Source organism: Prosopis cineraria, unplaced genomic scaffold, assembly GCF_029017545.1.
Source record: "Prosopis cineraria cultivar Desert tree isolate PC_DT_omini unplaced genomic scaffold, ASM2901754v1 PC2, whole genome shotgun sequence".
NCBI lineage: Eukaryota > Viridiplantae > Streptophyta > Magnoliopsida > Fabales > Fabaceae > Prosopis > Prosopis cineraria.
In genome coordinates, this window is record NW_026555333.1 from 22,157,606 (window position 1) to 22,175,848 (window position 18,243).

The 18,243-nt window shown below is 32.8% G+C and overlaps 1 long non-coding RNA gene across 1 annotated transcript; it reads right to left on the reverse strand.

Moving 5' to 3' along the window:
* Nucleotides 1–755: 755 nt before the first annotated feature.
* Nucleotides 756–17,344, reverse strand: LOC129303624 (uncharacterized). Its single transcript, XR_008591522.1, has 3 exons — nucleotides 16,776–17,344; nucleotides 15,853–16,157; nucleotides 756–1,232 (listed from the first exon to the last, which is right to left on the reverse strand). It is a non-coding gene; the product is annotated as an uncharacterized LOC129303624 (long non-coding RNA).
* Between the last annotated feature and the right edge of the window lie 899 nt (nucleotides 17,345–18,243).

The window sequence follows — 18,243 nt, forward strand, 5'->3', positions numbered from 1 at the left end:
TGATGATTTTACTGAAGGGCTTTCTAGTAATTTTTCTTAAGCTGAAGCAAAGCCCTTTTTTTGTTGTTGAAGATTCGAACCTATAAGCAAAGTGTAAGTACCAAGACACTTTCCACTAAGCCACCAACATCATTTTATTAAGTGTCTCTCAAAATTAATAAAATATATTTAAAAAACCTTATCATAAATTTTAAATTTTAACTAAAGATTTTGAGTAATTACTGATGACCATAGTGCTCACAAGCAAAACAAATATCGTTCAACCCTTCTAAACCACATTAAATACAAAATTTGCAGCGATAATTCTTGGAATTAATTTCTTCTATAAATTCAATTTCACACACAGCCGTGCAAATCTTCTCTTTCTACAAGAGCTTCTTTAACTGTAAAGTCAGCTAAGGTAAGATATTAACCTTCAGAGCTCTCCTATTCCTTTCTTTCAATCTTGAGATAAAATTCTTCTTGTAACAATACATTGAGATATTGAGTGTCCTAACCTATATAGTTAGTCTTCCAAGTTAGTTATGGAAGGGATCAAAGTAGGGTGTTCACCTCTGTATCAGGACACAATGTTGCTTAATCACCCACAAACCACTATAGAGAACTTTTTTGTAATGCACCAACTCTTGGGTTGGATTTTTAAATCTTACCATCAAGTAGTTATTAGGCATATCATTTAGTTCAAAGCTTCTAATTTCCCATATGAATTCCAAGTAATCCTTTAAGTCATACATGCTAAATCTCTTACCTAGCATAGTGAGGATCAGAGCCTTATTCCAAGGCCTGCACCATTCATTGAACTCTTCTTGGGAGATAGGAACTTTAGGATACAAGTGCTTCAACTGTTCAACCTTTTCAGAAGGTTATGGTAATGTCCATGTGATTTCATCATCATCCAGCAGCAAATCTTCGTTTTCCACAATTTCCTCTCCATTAGCCACTTCATTATAGGCCATAATAGAGCCTTTATAGGAGACTTGTTGCTGTTCTTTCTTGCATTTAAACTTTCCTCTATTTTCATCTTCCTGATCACCTGAGGGCGATGCCTCACTCACTTCACTAGATCCTGCCATTTTATCATCCGTGATGGCATCTGTGATCAAATTTTCAGCATTGTCAATAATCATTTTCTTCTTTGAATCAGGGGGAGACTCATCCAACGACCTATCTAGGGGTAACTTTCGGTGACCTAGATCATCCATGATATAGAAAACACCAACATAGCACGCATCCTAAGAGAGAGCAAAATGTTAGTAGTCAAGGCACTTACCCACTATTCAACACTTCATTTTACCAAACTTTCTAAATATCATTTATTCAACACGAACCAATTAAGCTCAAGGAAAAATCAAATATAAATCAATCTTCATCAAGCAATAACCAAGACAATTTTAATAGAACATCAATAAAAACATGCTCTTTAAGCTTAAATTTTCAGCTTGCTCAAACTCCCTCCTTTCGTCCCTCATAGCAACTAACTGATAAGAACAATCAAGGTTTTAATCACCCAAAATCCAATAAATATACATAATCAACTTGAAGAAAAAAGGATCCAGAGTTCCTACCTCAAATCAGTCACGACAAAAGCAAGAAGAAGAAGGAAATGTTAGCTATATGAACATGCAGAAGGAATAAAAAGAGGTTGCGATTCTGCTCAGTTCTGCCCTCCATAATGGCTGTTCTCATTCCACACACACCAAACAACGTGCCGTAGGAGAAGGAATAACAAAGCTCTCGCATACACATCTCTGTAGAACGCCGCTGCAAGAATTAAGGAAGTAAGGAGAAAATCGACGACATGAACAAAGGAGGAGAAGAATCCAGCTACATCGGCCCCCAACTACAACATGAATAGATAAAATTTTGGTGACCTCCAGTGGCGATGGATCTCCCTTCCACACACCTCGACGAGGAATGGATGGAAGATCTCTCACTCACATTTGTGACAAAAGAGAAGAAGAGTTGTGAAGCTCTCTGCCTCTTAGTGTTCAGCTGCCCAAAAATGAATGAAAAGAAAATGGGGTGGAAATATAATGTTATATTTTTTAAGAGGGTTATTTTAGTAATTTCAATGTGTTTAAAGAAAAATAAAATAAAAATTTTCCATCATCCTAATGAGGATTCGAATTTAGGACCAGAAGATAGGCAACAAGCATGGTTCCACTAAACCACTAATTTATGATTGCATCTATTCCAATTTTTTTAAAAAAAAAAATTCATCAAAACATGTTCCTATTAATTTCAATATTTAATTATTTTCAGAATCAACATACGTACATGGATATACATTTTTCCACAACATTATCATCAAAATATTAATAAGAACAAATAATTATTTTATTTAAATTTATAATTATTTTTCTTTCTTTCTTTCTTTCTTTTTCTTCTTCTTCTAATTTTTTTTTGGGCCAAATTCTATTTTGATACTAAAATAAATTTTTTAATGTATATTAAAAAAATTTCCTAAATTTCCCAGTTGTCACACCCGATAAAGAGTTTGAACGGCATGAAATATGAAAGAAGCTCATATTTTATAAGCCTTAATTAGCCAAAATTTAACCTAAAATATTAATATATAAGTTATATGTATAATAATAATAATAATAATAATAATAATAATAATAAGGTTTGCAAATTTTTAAATGTTTTGTAAAAATTTCAGTAAAGTTTTTGTAATTTAGACCTCCTGAAATTTCTACAATAAAAAAACCTGTCAACCAACCTAGCGGAGGAGACTAGCTTCATTATAGTAAGTTACATATTGACAAAATAAAACTAGAATCTAACAATGGCTTACGTAGAGCACTGAGATAAATTCATATAATACAATACCAATTTTTATCAAATAGATAATCAAAAGGTGCTTTCACTATCCAAAAAGTTATGGGGCCTCTTAATGTTAAGAAAGAAGCTCAAGGTTGCTACAATATTTGAAACTAAAATTTTTTTTTGATGAATAACGTTCTAATTAGAATTATAATTTAAAATTTATAAATATAAAACTAATAAATTTAGTTCAAACAATTTAATGAAATAATGAAATATATACTCAACTAACAATAAAGAACAAGTTTTCTCAATATATCAATTGTGAAATTTAACAATGCTAATAGAACAATACAAATCATCAAAATTTGTAATGCTCATAGAATATAAAAATTTCAAGTAATAATACAATTAGGTAGAATGCTCATAGAAAATTAATATAGAAATAATAGATTTTAATCTTAATTTTGGAGAGCTTTGTCAGAATGAATAACAAACATGGACATACAGTCCATAAGGGTAAATAATCAATTAAGCGTAGACACACAATCTACAAGAATAAATAACCAGTTAAGTGCAACTAAACGCTACAAAATAAGTACGATTAAAGCCACAAATCAAGTGTAGGCATGAGGCTCACAAAAACAAGCGTGAGTAGTACTCATGAATTACCATCCCTCTGATTCACGTATGTTGGCCTTTATATAAGGCTAGTATCTTCTATGAACACCCTACTAGCTAGGTGTACCATGGTGCGTCAAGAGCCAGCAAAACTGCCATTAGCATCTATCATTCTAAATTCAGTCCTCCTCATTAAAATCAAGCATGTATGGATCAAGAAAGGTAATTTTCAAAATTTTCACTTCAATTATTGTTGACCTATCATTTTCTCCATACACAGATTATTGTAATAAAAATTTTATATAAATGTAAAATTAAATAATTAAACTAATTATGAGAAATGATACCATTTATCATATATATGTTTCAGTCATTTCTTATTAACAATATAAATCATAAGTAATGTTTAGGACATTATCATTAATATGACAATTATTATGAAAATAAGATTAACAACAATATTTATACAATTTATAAAGCAATAATAATAAAATTTAAATAAAAATTTTTTATAATACTTCACTAGAAATTTATTCGAATTGCCACCCACACACCTGAAAGTTTTTTAAGAATTATAAAGCTTGCTTTTCTTAACTTTTAGTTTTATTTTAATGATGCCTTTAATGTTCTGACAAATAAGTCAAAATTCTACAATCATTTATCAAATAATCTTCCAAACACTTAATGGTATCCATGTTCAATCCAAGCAATAATAAAAATATTATAACCAATTATATTTCAAGTATACTTGAGTTAGTCAAATATTTGACAACTCTTATTCTAAGTATACTTGAGTTAGCCAAATATTCAACAACTCTCAATTTATCCTCATACATTTTTATGATCCATGCTCATTCATAAATCATAATAAACTATATTAATCACTCTTAAGCTTCCTTTAGACTAAAAAAAAAAATGTAAAACAAGCATCCTATGTAATCGTTTCTCTCACTTTGATATTTTAAAATTTTCAATTAATAACTTAAATAAAAAATTATATATACTGCTCCAAGCTATAATATGGAAGTTTAACAACCCATAATTTACCAAATTCTTCTCTATCACATTTTTACAAATACTTTAAAGGCATGCATTTATTGTTGACAAAATTTTGAGATGAGTAACCAAAAAATTCCAATAATTTCCAAACTTATACTTTCGTTAATCAAATTTAGTTCAATATCATAATAGAATAACATTCAAGATTAACTAAAACTATATTTCTAATTGATTCTAAAATTTCATGACAGCAGCAATGAGGAACAAAGATTTCATAATTCAGCCAGAGAAGGGAGAAGAAGATTCGTTGCTGTTATGGGACTTGAAGAGGAAGGAGAAAAGAACTGCAACTCAACTCCAACAAAACTGCATTGGCTACCCCTATAAATCAGCACGTGACCAACACTGAAGAAGGGAAAGAGAAGAGCTCCGATCTGCTGTACGCACGAAAAAGAAGAGGACCAAAATTTCAGCTAGCAGATGCAAGAATCAAGCTACCATAGACGCACAGACACGGAACTTCAACAGCCACGGAGGAAGAAAAGAGACAGATCAAACATGAGTACACACACCTCTGACAGCCACAAAACAGAGCAGAAACGGGGAAGAAGATTCAACCTTTTATCTGTACAAAGATGGACGGGCCTCCGGCGGTGAGAAGAAACGAACACACTCACGAGAGGATTGAAGCTAGTGCGACAGGAAGGGAAGAAAAACAGAGGAAGAACGTGAGCTCTCTCACTCTACTTGCTCCATGCGAATGACCCATAAAGGGAAAGGAGGTATTGAAATAACAAGTTCATTGGGCAAAATTACAAAACAAGACCAAAAGTTGAGAAAATTACAAAATAATACCTCATCAGATTTTTGTTATTGATATTATAATATTTTTATTAAAAAAGGGCATTTTAGGACTTTTTAAATAGGAAAGGAAAATTATTTAATTTAAATTTTGGATTATTATACTGGTCATTGCAGATTTCTTTATTTACATAAAATCATCAATATGCATGTGATTGGAAACTTCAATATGAATTGAGTTGCCAATGTGTCTTTGACTGAGGTTTTAATTAATTAATGCTTCAAATTTGATTGCATCTTGTAGCGATGCTTGGATTTGAAACTTTGCGTCAGTAAACAAGTGCAAGCAACTATATTTCAAGTCTCTCTCTCACCGGAATGGAACGATTCCGTATCACGTTCAAGTGTATTGTGGGTCATCGTTATTTTTAAATCAAACCTGATTGTTTTTAATTAAGCAAATTAATTCACTTGTTAAAAATTTTTTAATTAAACCTTAGGTTAAATTTGAGAGTTATTTTTTTTAAAAAAATTCAGATAGCATTTCCCAATAAGAAAAGGCTACTTGAAAGGATTAATTAAAAAAAGAAAAGAAAATCCTTAGATAGATAGGATTAGAGCCGATAATTCGGGCGGGTCGGGCTTATTTGAATCGAGTTTAAAGAATTTTACTTTTTGTAAAAAGCCCATATAATCAAGCCCGACCCTAACATCTTTGGGCTTTGGGCTTATTCAAGCCGGCTTGAATACTTGAAACTTTTTAAAAAATATTTTTTATTTTTTAATCAATTTTAATTTTTAAATAATTTTATTAAGCATAAAATATTTTTTAACTTAAAAGGAATAAAAAAATAATTTATTAACTTTGTAGTTAAGTACTTAAGTAGCTCTGTTACTATTTTGTTATATTATGTGCAATTTATTCATGAATGTTTCCTTTACTTGTAAATTGATGTCTTCTTTATTTAAATATTTTCCTTATCATGGTTATATAAAAATATTTATATATTTTAACTGAATCATATTATTTTAATTATGATCAAGTTAATCTCAATTCAACTACGATTAGACCACTAATTTAAAATTATTGTCCAAATTAGTTCAAAATTTTTAACAACTATTAGATAAACTGTAATTTTCATTTTTAAGAATATGAGAAAATAGCCATCATTATATTATATAAAATAAAATCATTTAATTATGGGTAAAATACTATTTTTTTGAATTTTTTTAACCTTTTATATTATTTAAGTCCTATATATAAAGGGTATTTACTTTAGTTCATTCTTAATTTTTAACTAAATCTGACGTGGATGATAATTAAATAATTATCTAAAAATATTAGTTTATTTATTATATTTGTTTAGTAGTAGAGCCGAAATTTGGACATGCCCAAATTTTATTTTTAAAATTATTTTTAATTTAAAATTAATTATCTTATTTTATAAAAAATATAAAATATAATTTTTTGGACAAGAAAATGGTGTATATGACTCAATTTTTCCAAAAAAAAGATTGAGTCTTAAAGTATAAAAATTAATATTAAAATATATTTTAATTATTATTTTGAGATATTTTATTTAATTAAAAATTATAAAAATAGGAAAATATAATATTTTTATTTTTTTAAAAATAACTATAGTAATACACTCAAATATATGGTATTTTAAAATAAAATGATATAAAACATAAAAAATAATTAATAGTTATTATACTATATATATTTTCAAAAATGTATTTTTTTTATTCGAGTATTCGGGCCAAGCCCGAATCCAATCGGGCTTGGCTTGAATTTTCTCAAGCCTATTTGGGCCACCCGAATAGGCTTGAATAATAAAAAATTATTATTTTATTCGGGCTCGAGCCTAAATTATTATATATATTTTTAAAAATGTATTTTTTTATTCAGGTATTCAGGCCAAACCCGAACCCAATTGGGCTTGGCCCAAATTTTCTCGAGCCTATTTGGGCCGTTAGAATAGGCCTGAATAATAAAAAATTATTATTTTATTCTGGCTCGGACTTAAATTTTTCAGACGGGTTTGAGTTGGCCCATCGAGTTTGGCCCAAATTATCAGCTCTAGCTAGGATAACCTTGGATAAGGTTTCAAGAGTTAGTTCTCTATCGTCTGAAGTTTCAATAGTTTCATCAAGGTTTGCTTTTAATTTTTGTTAAGTGTTTCAATTCTTATAGAGGTTAAAAACACTAAAAAAAAAACTATTGGAACCTGAAAGCAAAAGTCATCCAATTTTTTTAAAACTAAATAAACTAAAAATATTAAAAAAAGCTACATGAACTAAAAACAAAATTTCATAAAACTATACATACCAATGATTGTATTTTCCCTTTTCCGAATAAGAGAATTTATCTAGGGATAAAACTTTTATACTTAATCTTATTTACATAAGGTTCTTATTTCTAATTAAATCAAAATATATGAATCCTTCATAGCTTATTTATTATATAATAAACTTCTATTATTAATATTTTTAATACATTAAAATTCACTTGTCTTAATTTAATTGAATAAAAGTATATTAAGTACATAAAGTTAAGTATATAAGTCTTGCCCTTTATCTAATGACTAATATATTTTTTTTTTACTAACCTTAACAGTTACTCCTTTTGGTATTTATTGTAAGATATTTTCAACTGTTTCATGCATCTTAAGAAATTTTTCTTCTTGATATCATAAAGAAAATAAAACATACTTTATTTGTTGTCCTTAACTTTTAATAATGATACAACTATATTAAAATACCTTTTATGTTAATAAAAAAATAATAAAATTAAAAAATATTTGAATATTACAATTACAAACTATCCTATTTTGACCAAAATTAATTCTAAGTGTCCTACAAATGCTCAAGAAGAATTAATCTAGTACTAGAAATCCCATTGCAATTAGATTAAATGGGGTGACAAGAATACCATATTTTCTTCATGCATCTGTTGTAGTTAAAAGGAAGTCAAACAAGATTCTAGCTTTACAAGATGATGATGGGAATTGAATAAATAACCAAGAAGAGTTGAAGGCTATGGCTAGTAAATTCTTTCAAGATTTATAGTCCAAGGATTCTTGTTGGGTAACATGACACTTGGCCAAGCCCCTTTCTGCCTCTTGATAACACTGTCATCTTCTAGATTCAATGGGAGGTTGATTGCATTGAGATTAAAAATGTTGCTTTCTCAATGGGAGCTTTCAAAGCCCCTGGCCTAGATGAATTATAAGCAAATTTCTTCCAAACCTAATAGGATGTCATTGGAGACAAAGTTTTTGATTTGGTAATGAAGGTGTTTTGAAATCCAGATTCTTTGGGGCAAATTAATGACAACAATATTGTTCTAATATTAAACAAATTAATTCACTTGTTAAAAAAGTTTAATTAAACCTTAGGTCAAATTTGAGTTTTTTTTTTTTAAATTCAGATAGCATTTCATAAGTCACTTTGAAAGCCACATTCCAACCTATTGTCCATAAAGTACAAAGGAAACTTTCATCTTGGAAAGGGAAACTTTTAAGTACGATTAGTGCTGATGAAATCTGTGTTATCTACCATTACTAGCTACTATATGTAGATTCTGCTTTTCCTTAAGGGTCCTTTGGATGAGGTTGAAAAATTTAGTGGGAATTTTCTTTGGAACCAAATAGATGACTCGAGGAAATTATACCTTATGGCATGGGATACTATTAAAAAGGAGAAATCCAAAGGTGGATTGGGTTTTTAACAAGGCTTTTATAATGAAATTATGCTGGAATCTCCTTACTCAATAGAATAAACTATGGGTGAAATGCTTGAGAGCTGAGTATAATTGTGGTCATGCTTCTCTACCAAATGTCTCAATTCGACTAGATCAATTTGTTATCTAGGGAAGCATTACTTGGGTATGGGACTCCTTTATTTGAAGTATTAAGAAAAACGGTCATTAGCAGTAATGACACTCTTTTTTATTGGAATTCCTTGACACAATTGGATTCGCCACTTATACAATATATATTCAATAGAGGTAATTGACTAAACTCTAAAGCCTATGTCAAGGAGATGATCCAAGCTGATGGAAATTGGAATTTGGCGCTACTCTAAGATCTACTTCCTCCTCGGGCAGTCACTACAATTCTTCAAATAAAACCCCCTTCGCAACATGAAATTTATATGTGGTATTGGAGAACATCTATGAATGGAGCATTTTCTATGAAAGTTGTTTATACTTATCTATGTGATTGTTTTGACAGTAATAAGGGTGTTTTCTTTAGCAAGTTTTATAAATGGGGGATACCGAAAAACATTAAGACTTTTCTGTGGCAAATCTCCTTTGATAGAATCACTATCAGGTCACTTAAAGCAAAGAGAGGTCTCACCTCAAACAAGAAGTGTTACCTTTAGTGTCATTATGAGGAAAATAGCAGTAAGGGTGTTTTCTTTAGCAAGTTTTATAAATGGGGGATACCGAAAAACATTAAGACTTTTCTGTGGCAAGTCTCCCTTAATAGAATCACTATCAAGTCACTTAAAGCGAAGAGAGGTCTCACCTCAAACAAGAAGTGTTATCTTGAGTGTCATTATGAGGAAAACACCATACATATACTTCTTGATTGTGAAACAGAAGCGTGAACGTAACTCCCTGAATGTAACCCACGTAACTCCTCCATTGATAACCTTAAATGCCATAATTCTCTCTGTAACTTTCCTAGGCTAATAAACACATGTAATAGCTCATGTAATAGCTAAAACTCCTTCTTCAGCATTTAAGTCTTTGGGTTCTAAGGTTTAATATAAATGGCCATGTCATTTCCTTTGTAAGTCATAAAATTAGAGAATAAATAGAGAACTTTGTTCAGAGAGTGGTTTTTATGCCATTTTGGCATCAGAGTTGATTTAGAAAGTGAGAGAGTAAATTACAGTTAAGAAAGTACGTCGAAGAGGAGAGAAGCTCAGAGGAAGAGTCCATGACGTTCTCGTGTTTTACAATTCAAGCATTTGTTTTGGAAAACTGACATTACCATCGTGCTCTGGAGATCTAAAAACATGAAACAATGGGTTCCTCGTTGCCGGACACATAGTCATGCACCTATATGTGCCATTGCCTAAAGTCCAAGTGCCATCACCATCTTACACGCACCGCACATGCCTACTAGAGGTTGAAGACGATAACGTCAGCCACCACATCATCCGCCATGTCAGCACTCTGACTAGATCAACCTAGTCAGATTTTGCCACGTGTCATCATAGGCACGTCACCTTACCAAATCAGCCATATTTTTTTTAAACCTTTTCATATTTCCATATTAATCCTGTACTTTTTAAAATTTCATTTTTACTTAAAAAGTTTTTAAAATTTCATTTTGACCCCAAATCTTTCCTAAAATTACACTTTTACCCCTTAACTTTACCTAAATTCCATTTTGACCCATATTTCTAGAAACTATACTTTAACCCCTATACTTTTTGAAATCCCCATTTTGCCCCAATACGTTTCAAAATTCATGTTTACCTTGATTTTCCCAAAAAATGCCTCCAAGACGCAGGATATGAGAGTTGAAAGCTATTGTGGAAATGCAATAAACTTTGTTAAACAATAATAGAGAAAACCTAGAAGGAGATTCTGAAGTAGTAGTTCATCATCCATTAATAACCACCGTCGTCCATGGCAACACAGTTTTGCCCCAATGACATCAAGGTAGACATTCCTTAATTTAAGGGAAGACTCTAGCCAGACGAGTTTGTAGACTGGCTTCAAACTGTTGAATGAGTCTTTGAATATGAGGAGATTCTAGACACGCAGAAAGTCAAGATTCAAGAAACATGCTTCCATTTGGTGGGAAAACCTTAGACGCAAGCAAGAATGTGAGGTAAAGTACAAGATTGAGACCTGGGAGAAAATGAGAGGCCAGCTCACCAGGAAATTTCTGCTAGATCATTACCACCATGATAACTTTTTCTAGCTGCAAAATCTTTGACAAAGGTCTTTATTTGTTGAAGAATATACTAGAGAATTTAAACAACTCATGATGAAGTATGACATTCAAGAGAAGGAGGAGTAAACAATAGCCTGGTACCTTGCAAGCTTAACCACTGATATCAACTATCCAATCCAGCTTCAGCAGTATTAGACCTCGGATGATGTAATCCATCTAGCCATGCGTGTTGAGAAGCAGATGCCTAAGAGGTCCTCTTTCTAGCCTTCTTCATCAAGGGGTTACCCAGAAGCCCATAAAGTAGAATTTTAGCAAACCAACTCCTTAAGCAAGCCACAATCTAGCACTATATACAAACTATCACCTAATACTGCTAAGGAATCTAGCTCTAAAGCAATTAAATGCTTTAAATGCTAAGGATTTGGCCACATTAATATAGATTATCCTACCCAAAGGGTAGTTAGCATTAGAGAAGGACAAGAGTATGAAGCACTTGAAGAAGATGCGGAGGGGACTGAGTTTTATGGCATTGATCTTGTATATAATGAGGAGGTCATGCCTGTTGATCAGGGAGAAGCATTGGTGCTTAGATGAAGTCTGCATAGAACTGTAGTTAAGGAAGAACCTTAGCTATGACGCAATATTTTTCCATACTCGTTGCATGGCCCAAGGAAAAGTTTATAATGTCATCATTGTCAGTGGAAGCTGTGAAAATGTAGTATTTGACTATATGGTGGAGAAATTAAAGTTGCCAACACAAGATCATCCATAACCTTACAAGCTTCACTAACTCAACAGGGGGAGTGAGGTAAAACTTTTCAAATAATGCCTTGTGACCTTTTCTATTAGGAACCAATATTGCGATAAAGTTTTGTGTGATGTTGTTCCTATGGATGCATGCTACCTTCTCTTAGGCAAGCCATGGCAATATGATCGACATGCATGCACAACGGGCGACCAAACACCTATTCTTTTATGAAAGATAGTGTAAAGTTCACACTAGTGCCTTTATCGCCTAATGAGATTAGCCAATCTTCTAGGGAATCTAGCACCTTTAAGCTATTAGTATCTTTAATGACTATGGAGGAACTCAAGGTGTCAAAGTTTGAAGCCCAAATGATGAGCCTTATTCTGATGCTTAAAGTGAACGATGAGTCTACCAATCTACCAGGAGTCATTCTGTTATTGTCTAAATTTCTAGATGTAATATTTGATGAGATACCACCAAGGTTGCCTCTCATGCGAGACATATAACACACTATTGACTTCGTTCCAGGAGCAGTCATTCCTAATAAGCCTGCCTACAGGATGAGTCCTTATAAACATGTTAAAGTCCAATGGCAAGTTAAAGAGTTGTTGAACAAAGGGTTAGTTTGAGAAAGTGTTAGCCCTTATGCTGTACCTATTCTTCTCGTACCTAAGAAAGATGGGAGTTGGAGAATGTGTATTGACTGTTGAGCTATCAACAAGATCACTATTAAGTATCAGTTTCTGATACCTCAACTCAATAATGTGCTAGACTAGTTGCATGGTGACAGTATATTCTCCAAAATTAACCTTTGTAGTGGGTACCACCAAATTAGAATTAGACCAGGGGATGAGTAGAAGATTGCTTTCAAGATTAAAGATGGTTTGTATGAGTGGAATGTGATGCCTTTTGGATTAACAAATGTCTCTAGTATATTTACGCGCTTGATGAATTAGGTATTAAGACCTTTTATTGGCAAATTTATTGTTGTGTACTTTGACGATATTCTTATTTACAGCAAGAGTCAAGAAGAACACTTAGATCACTTGTGGCAAGTTTTGCAAGCCTTGTGAGAATATAAGCTTTATGCTAATCTCAAAAAGTACACCTTCCTCACTAGTAAAGTTGTGTTCTTGAGATACATCATTATTGTAGAAAGTGTTCAAGTTGATCCAAGTAAAGTTACAGCCATTAACAACTGGCCAATTTCAAAATCTATCCAGGAGGTTCAAAGTTTCCACGAATTAGCTTCTTTCTATAGGAGGTTCATCCTTAATTTTAGCTCTATTGCTACACCACTTATAGATTGCACCAAAGGATAGAAATTTTAGTGGACAAAGCAAGTTTAGAAAAGCTTTGAGGAGCTTAAGAAGAAGTTTACCAAAGCTCCAGTCCTATCTCTTCCTAATTTTGACCAAGTGTTTGAAGTTAGCTGTGATGCTTTTAACACCAGCATTAACGCTATCTTAAGCCAGGAGGGCCTTTGTAACGTCCCTGAGATTAAACCACAATTTACTCCAAATCATGGTGATCCAAGGTTTAACCCTAAAAAGATTACCAAATTACAAAATTTAATAAAAAGGAAATTCTCAAAATTCTTTCAAAGGAATCCCCAACAATTCAAAACTCAAACATGATTTAATAAGTCCAAAGTAAAGTTTTGAAAGTAAAGCAGAAGCTTGAAAATCATTTGAGACCCAAATAATGAGTTTTAAAACTCAAAAATAGATTTTATGCAGAAAATGTCATGTGCACCGCGGCTTATGGCATATGTGCTGCGGCACGTCTTTTCTATGCCATACGCCGCAGCGTGAGGCGCAAAATTTGATAGCATCAGTGCTGTTATTTGACAGCACAGGGAGCGAACTTTCGGCGCGTCCCAAATCTCCTTTTGACTTTGATTAAAGTGGTTTCAATGTCTACATAGAACTTTCTCCTAACTCTAGCTAATAACACTATTTTCACACTCAAACTCATTTTCTATAAAAAGTTGGACACCAAAACTCATTTTGACCACTTTTTCACAAAATCTCACAAATGGGGTGTCGCAACTCAACCACACGTGCCAATAGTTTATACTAACCATCTGACCATACTTAATAGGCTCTTGCAAACTCATGCAATGCACCACACACAATAAAAAAAAAGCTTATCTCATGAAATCACCACTCAATCTCGATTTTTACAAAACATAAAGGGGGAGGAAATGTTGTACAAAATCAACAATTTCATTCTAAATTTCTCAAAATACATATGTCTCTACTTGTAAAAGTATTTTAGCCTTGTCCATGGGTTCACAACCCAAAACTCACTAATCTAGGGCACAAAATACTCTAATTATACATAAAATCATGCAAGTAGTGCATAAATCATGCAAATAATCCTAGTTCACAATTACATTAACAAATACATACGAAAGTAACAAAAGAGAGGCATATAGAGGGTTACTCCACAAATCCTAGGGCTTTATATGTTTTTCCCAACTCAAATTTGATGAGCTAGGTTTTAAAAATATTGAGAATTGAGGGGTGAGTACAAGCACTCACTGATCAAGTTTCACTTAACCCATACAGTTGTATATCAATTATAAATAGATGTAATTAGACAAATAAGCACGAATAACACATAACACTCAGCCACAGTTCACAAAACTAACAACTATGTGACCAAGCTTACCACAAAACACTTAATCATGTTATTTTGCAAAACATAACACAGGGTCGCAAAAATAACAGCCATGTACCTTCAACACATGCTGGACCATAAAACTAACAACTATATGGTCGAACTTATATGCATGATTATATGCTAACCTTATATCCTCTTGTTACTTCTGACACGAAACCGGTGGTTATCATATGGCTATGTCCTTCATAGACTAATCCAACCTTCGACTTATAAGGAGCTACCGGTTAGGGTAAACTCACTTACTTATGTAATTTAGTTTTCCCCAATACTAACAACCATAGGGTTTCGTACCCCTAATCTAGCCTCCTCATAAACCGGTAGAGACTAGTTAGGTTCAAGTCCCTTATAGAATAAGTAGGACAGTCCCGAATCAACCATGAGATAAGGGCTATCTCTCAATTCCAACGATCAATGTCAAAGCTAGTTCTCGATTCCAACAGTCACTGCCAATACCATTTCAACCAATCTACTTCTTTCCTTAGGCAAACTCCAGCCAATGATCATGCTATGCGTATTTCTCATATAATATGCAATTTAACAATCAATTCATAATACATAAACCCACATAACTCAATACTTCACAATTCAATACATAATATATCACAATTCTCCACCCAATAATAATAAATCATAATCAATTTCATAAAACATCAAGGGTGACAAAATCAAAGTTTTCTTTCTAAAAACCATTTCACAAATCAAACAATTTGCAAATATGCATCATTAATTTAATCCATAATTCACATTTCACAAACAAAATTAATATTCAACTATAAAGATTAAGTTTTCCCCAGTTACTTTAAACCTTTAAGAGATTAAAGGTTTACCCCTCACTGTACAAACTTTTCAAAGCTTTAACCAGCTTGAATAATGCGAAAAACGAACCTCTCTACATCCATACCACAAGAATATCATTAGTCTAACTCTTGAAGCTTTATCAACATATAACTTCATACACTCTATTTTTATCAACTTATAATCACTATCCATTCATATATAATGGGCTCATTAAATTTTATTAATGCACATTATCATTAACAACACTTCAAACCATCATTAATGCACATAAACCTCTCCTAACTACCATATTTATGATAATTTTTGGATAATAAATGCTTCTATAGACTAACCACTTTCAAAATCATCAATGTGGTGTTCCAATACATTAAACAACTCTCATTATATTTATTTTAACCAATAGAATCAGATCCATACTCCTATGGACTAAAAATTCATCTCTCAAGTCAAACCCTACCACAAATCATCATAAATAAGGGAGAGAAAGGAAAAAAAAAGGAACCATAACCTTACCTTGGGTGTTTGAAAGCTTCAAAATGTCTACAATAGAAGCCAATGTCGTGCCCTCGTAGAGACTAAGTCAAGCTCTTTATTTTCCTCTCCTCCTCCTCTTTTATTTTCGCATGCAAAACGAATCAGATATATCTAATTTTTAGCTTGTGCGCCTACCCTCCGCTGTGGCACATGGCACAAAGGAGCTCATTATTCAAATTTGTCTCTGTGCATCGCGGAGGACCCTCATAGAGAACGATTCTTTATTTTTTCTTCCTTTTTCCTTGCCCGGGTGGCTCGTCATCGATCTGGACCTATTTCTAGAGCTGAAATCACAACAATTATGCCAAGTTAATCCCTTTTAGCCATACACCTCATTAACTCGCTAATTACCCTTATTAGGTTAATAAACTAAGGTTAAATTTTTTCAATATTATAGCCTTCCCATCGCCTTTTTCAGTGAGAAGCTCAACAATGCCAAACTTAGGTATTCTAACTATGACAAAGATTTTTATGCCATTATTCAAGCTCTTCAACATTAAAGTCATTATCTCCTAAACAAAGAGTTCATACTCTTTTTTCATGAAGCTCTCAAGTATTTGAACTCTCAACAAAAGATCAGGCATAGACATGCCCATTGGAGTGAACTCTTACAGTCTTATCCATTCCTCTTATGGATATCATTCTATAAGTTTTAAGTCTAAGTTCTTTTATCCAAATCTCATCTTAACTAATTCTTCAATATCTACCAATCCAAACAAATTAATTTAACTCAAAAATTTTAATCTATACTTATCATAATTATGCTCTCAGCACATAAGTTTCAACTTAAACTCTTCTCTCTCTTCTTTTTTTTATACCTTTCCTCTCAACAGTTACAAACAGAAACAGCAGAAATTCAAGAGAAAATTGGCAACTTTAACTCTATCATATCTTACACTTACATGCACAGATTTTTACGAAAATAGAAAATCATGGTTCCTCATCTCATCTCAATAGAAACAACAGGACAAAGTAGCAAAAAGGAGAGGAATGTCTGAATCCATGCTAAAACACAACAGAAATGAGAGATGACGCATCAGAATTGGAAGGAGACAAGGAAAAACTTGGAGCTCAACCTATCACAGCAGCCCGAACAAAGGGAGGAGAGGAAAGGAGTTCACGATAAAGAAAAAAAAAAAACAGGGGAGGAAGAAGACCAATGAAAACGCGCGCCACAGCACCGTCAAAGGAGGGGGATTTCGGTGTTTTCCTCCAGTCACCAGCGGCGAACAGTGAGAAACAAAGGTGAAGGGAGAAGAAGAAGATTGAACACACTCAACCATATGGATAGAGAAGGCAGTCGACACCGGCATTCACCATGGGAGAAGAACGAAAACTCATGACTGAAGCTTCCTGCATGGCAAACTGTTGTAGATGCCCAACACACGCCTGAGGAACTGGAATAGAGGAGGAGCGATTGCTTGAACGAAGCTCCCCTCTATATTCTCTAGAATCGAATCGAAGAGGATGAGGGGAAGTGAAATATCCGTACGTGATCTGATAAAATCTCATCCTCATTCTTTTTATTTTATTTTTATTTTTTCTCAACGAGGGCATTGCAGTAATTTCTCAAACTGAAGCAAAAGTAAAAAAAAATGTTGTGTTCCACGTATGTAGATTCGAACTTTGAAGCAGCAAGTAAAGGCCCAGAATAATTTCGACTAAACTACCCATCCTTTACTATGATATAATTACCCCAAAATTTATAAAATTACAATCAACCTATATCGTTATTAATTTTTAATGTTATTATTTTCAGGGTTATTACAATTTGGTTTATGAATTCGTGAAAGGTAATGTTCCTATCTAGAGAGAATATGTGTGGATCAACTTCTAGAAATGACCTATTCCTAAAAAGATTAAAATCTTCCTGTTGAAAGTTTCACTTGAGAGACTACCCTCAAACTCAATTAGAGCCAAGAGAGGCTAAACAGAGATGGTTTATGCCAATATGAATGTCAAAGAGAGCAAGAGATTATACACATTTTGAGAGATTGTAACATCGCTTCTGGAGTCATGATCCTGGAAATAATCATTTCAAAAAATGGCCTTAGGTTAGAGTTTTTTCGTTAGTCTGTTGGACCTTTTTGACATCAAGGTGCAAAAAAATCTTTAACACATGTACACCTTTAATCAAGGAGATAACTCATCGCTGTATAGCACTCATACTGGAAGAAACAAGCAATGGGAAGTTCAAAAATAGAATATTTCAACTACATACCAATGCTCATAGCAAATAGATTCCACCCTCATCAGATTTCATGTAGGTAGATATGGATGCTTCATTCATATTGTTATGACTTGCATAACCACGACTTCTATGAAGGTTCTTTGGAATGGAGAAGAGTCTAGAGAGTTCTAACCTTTAAT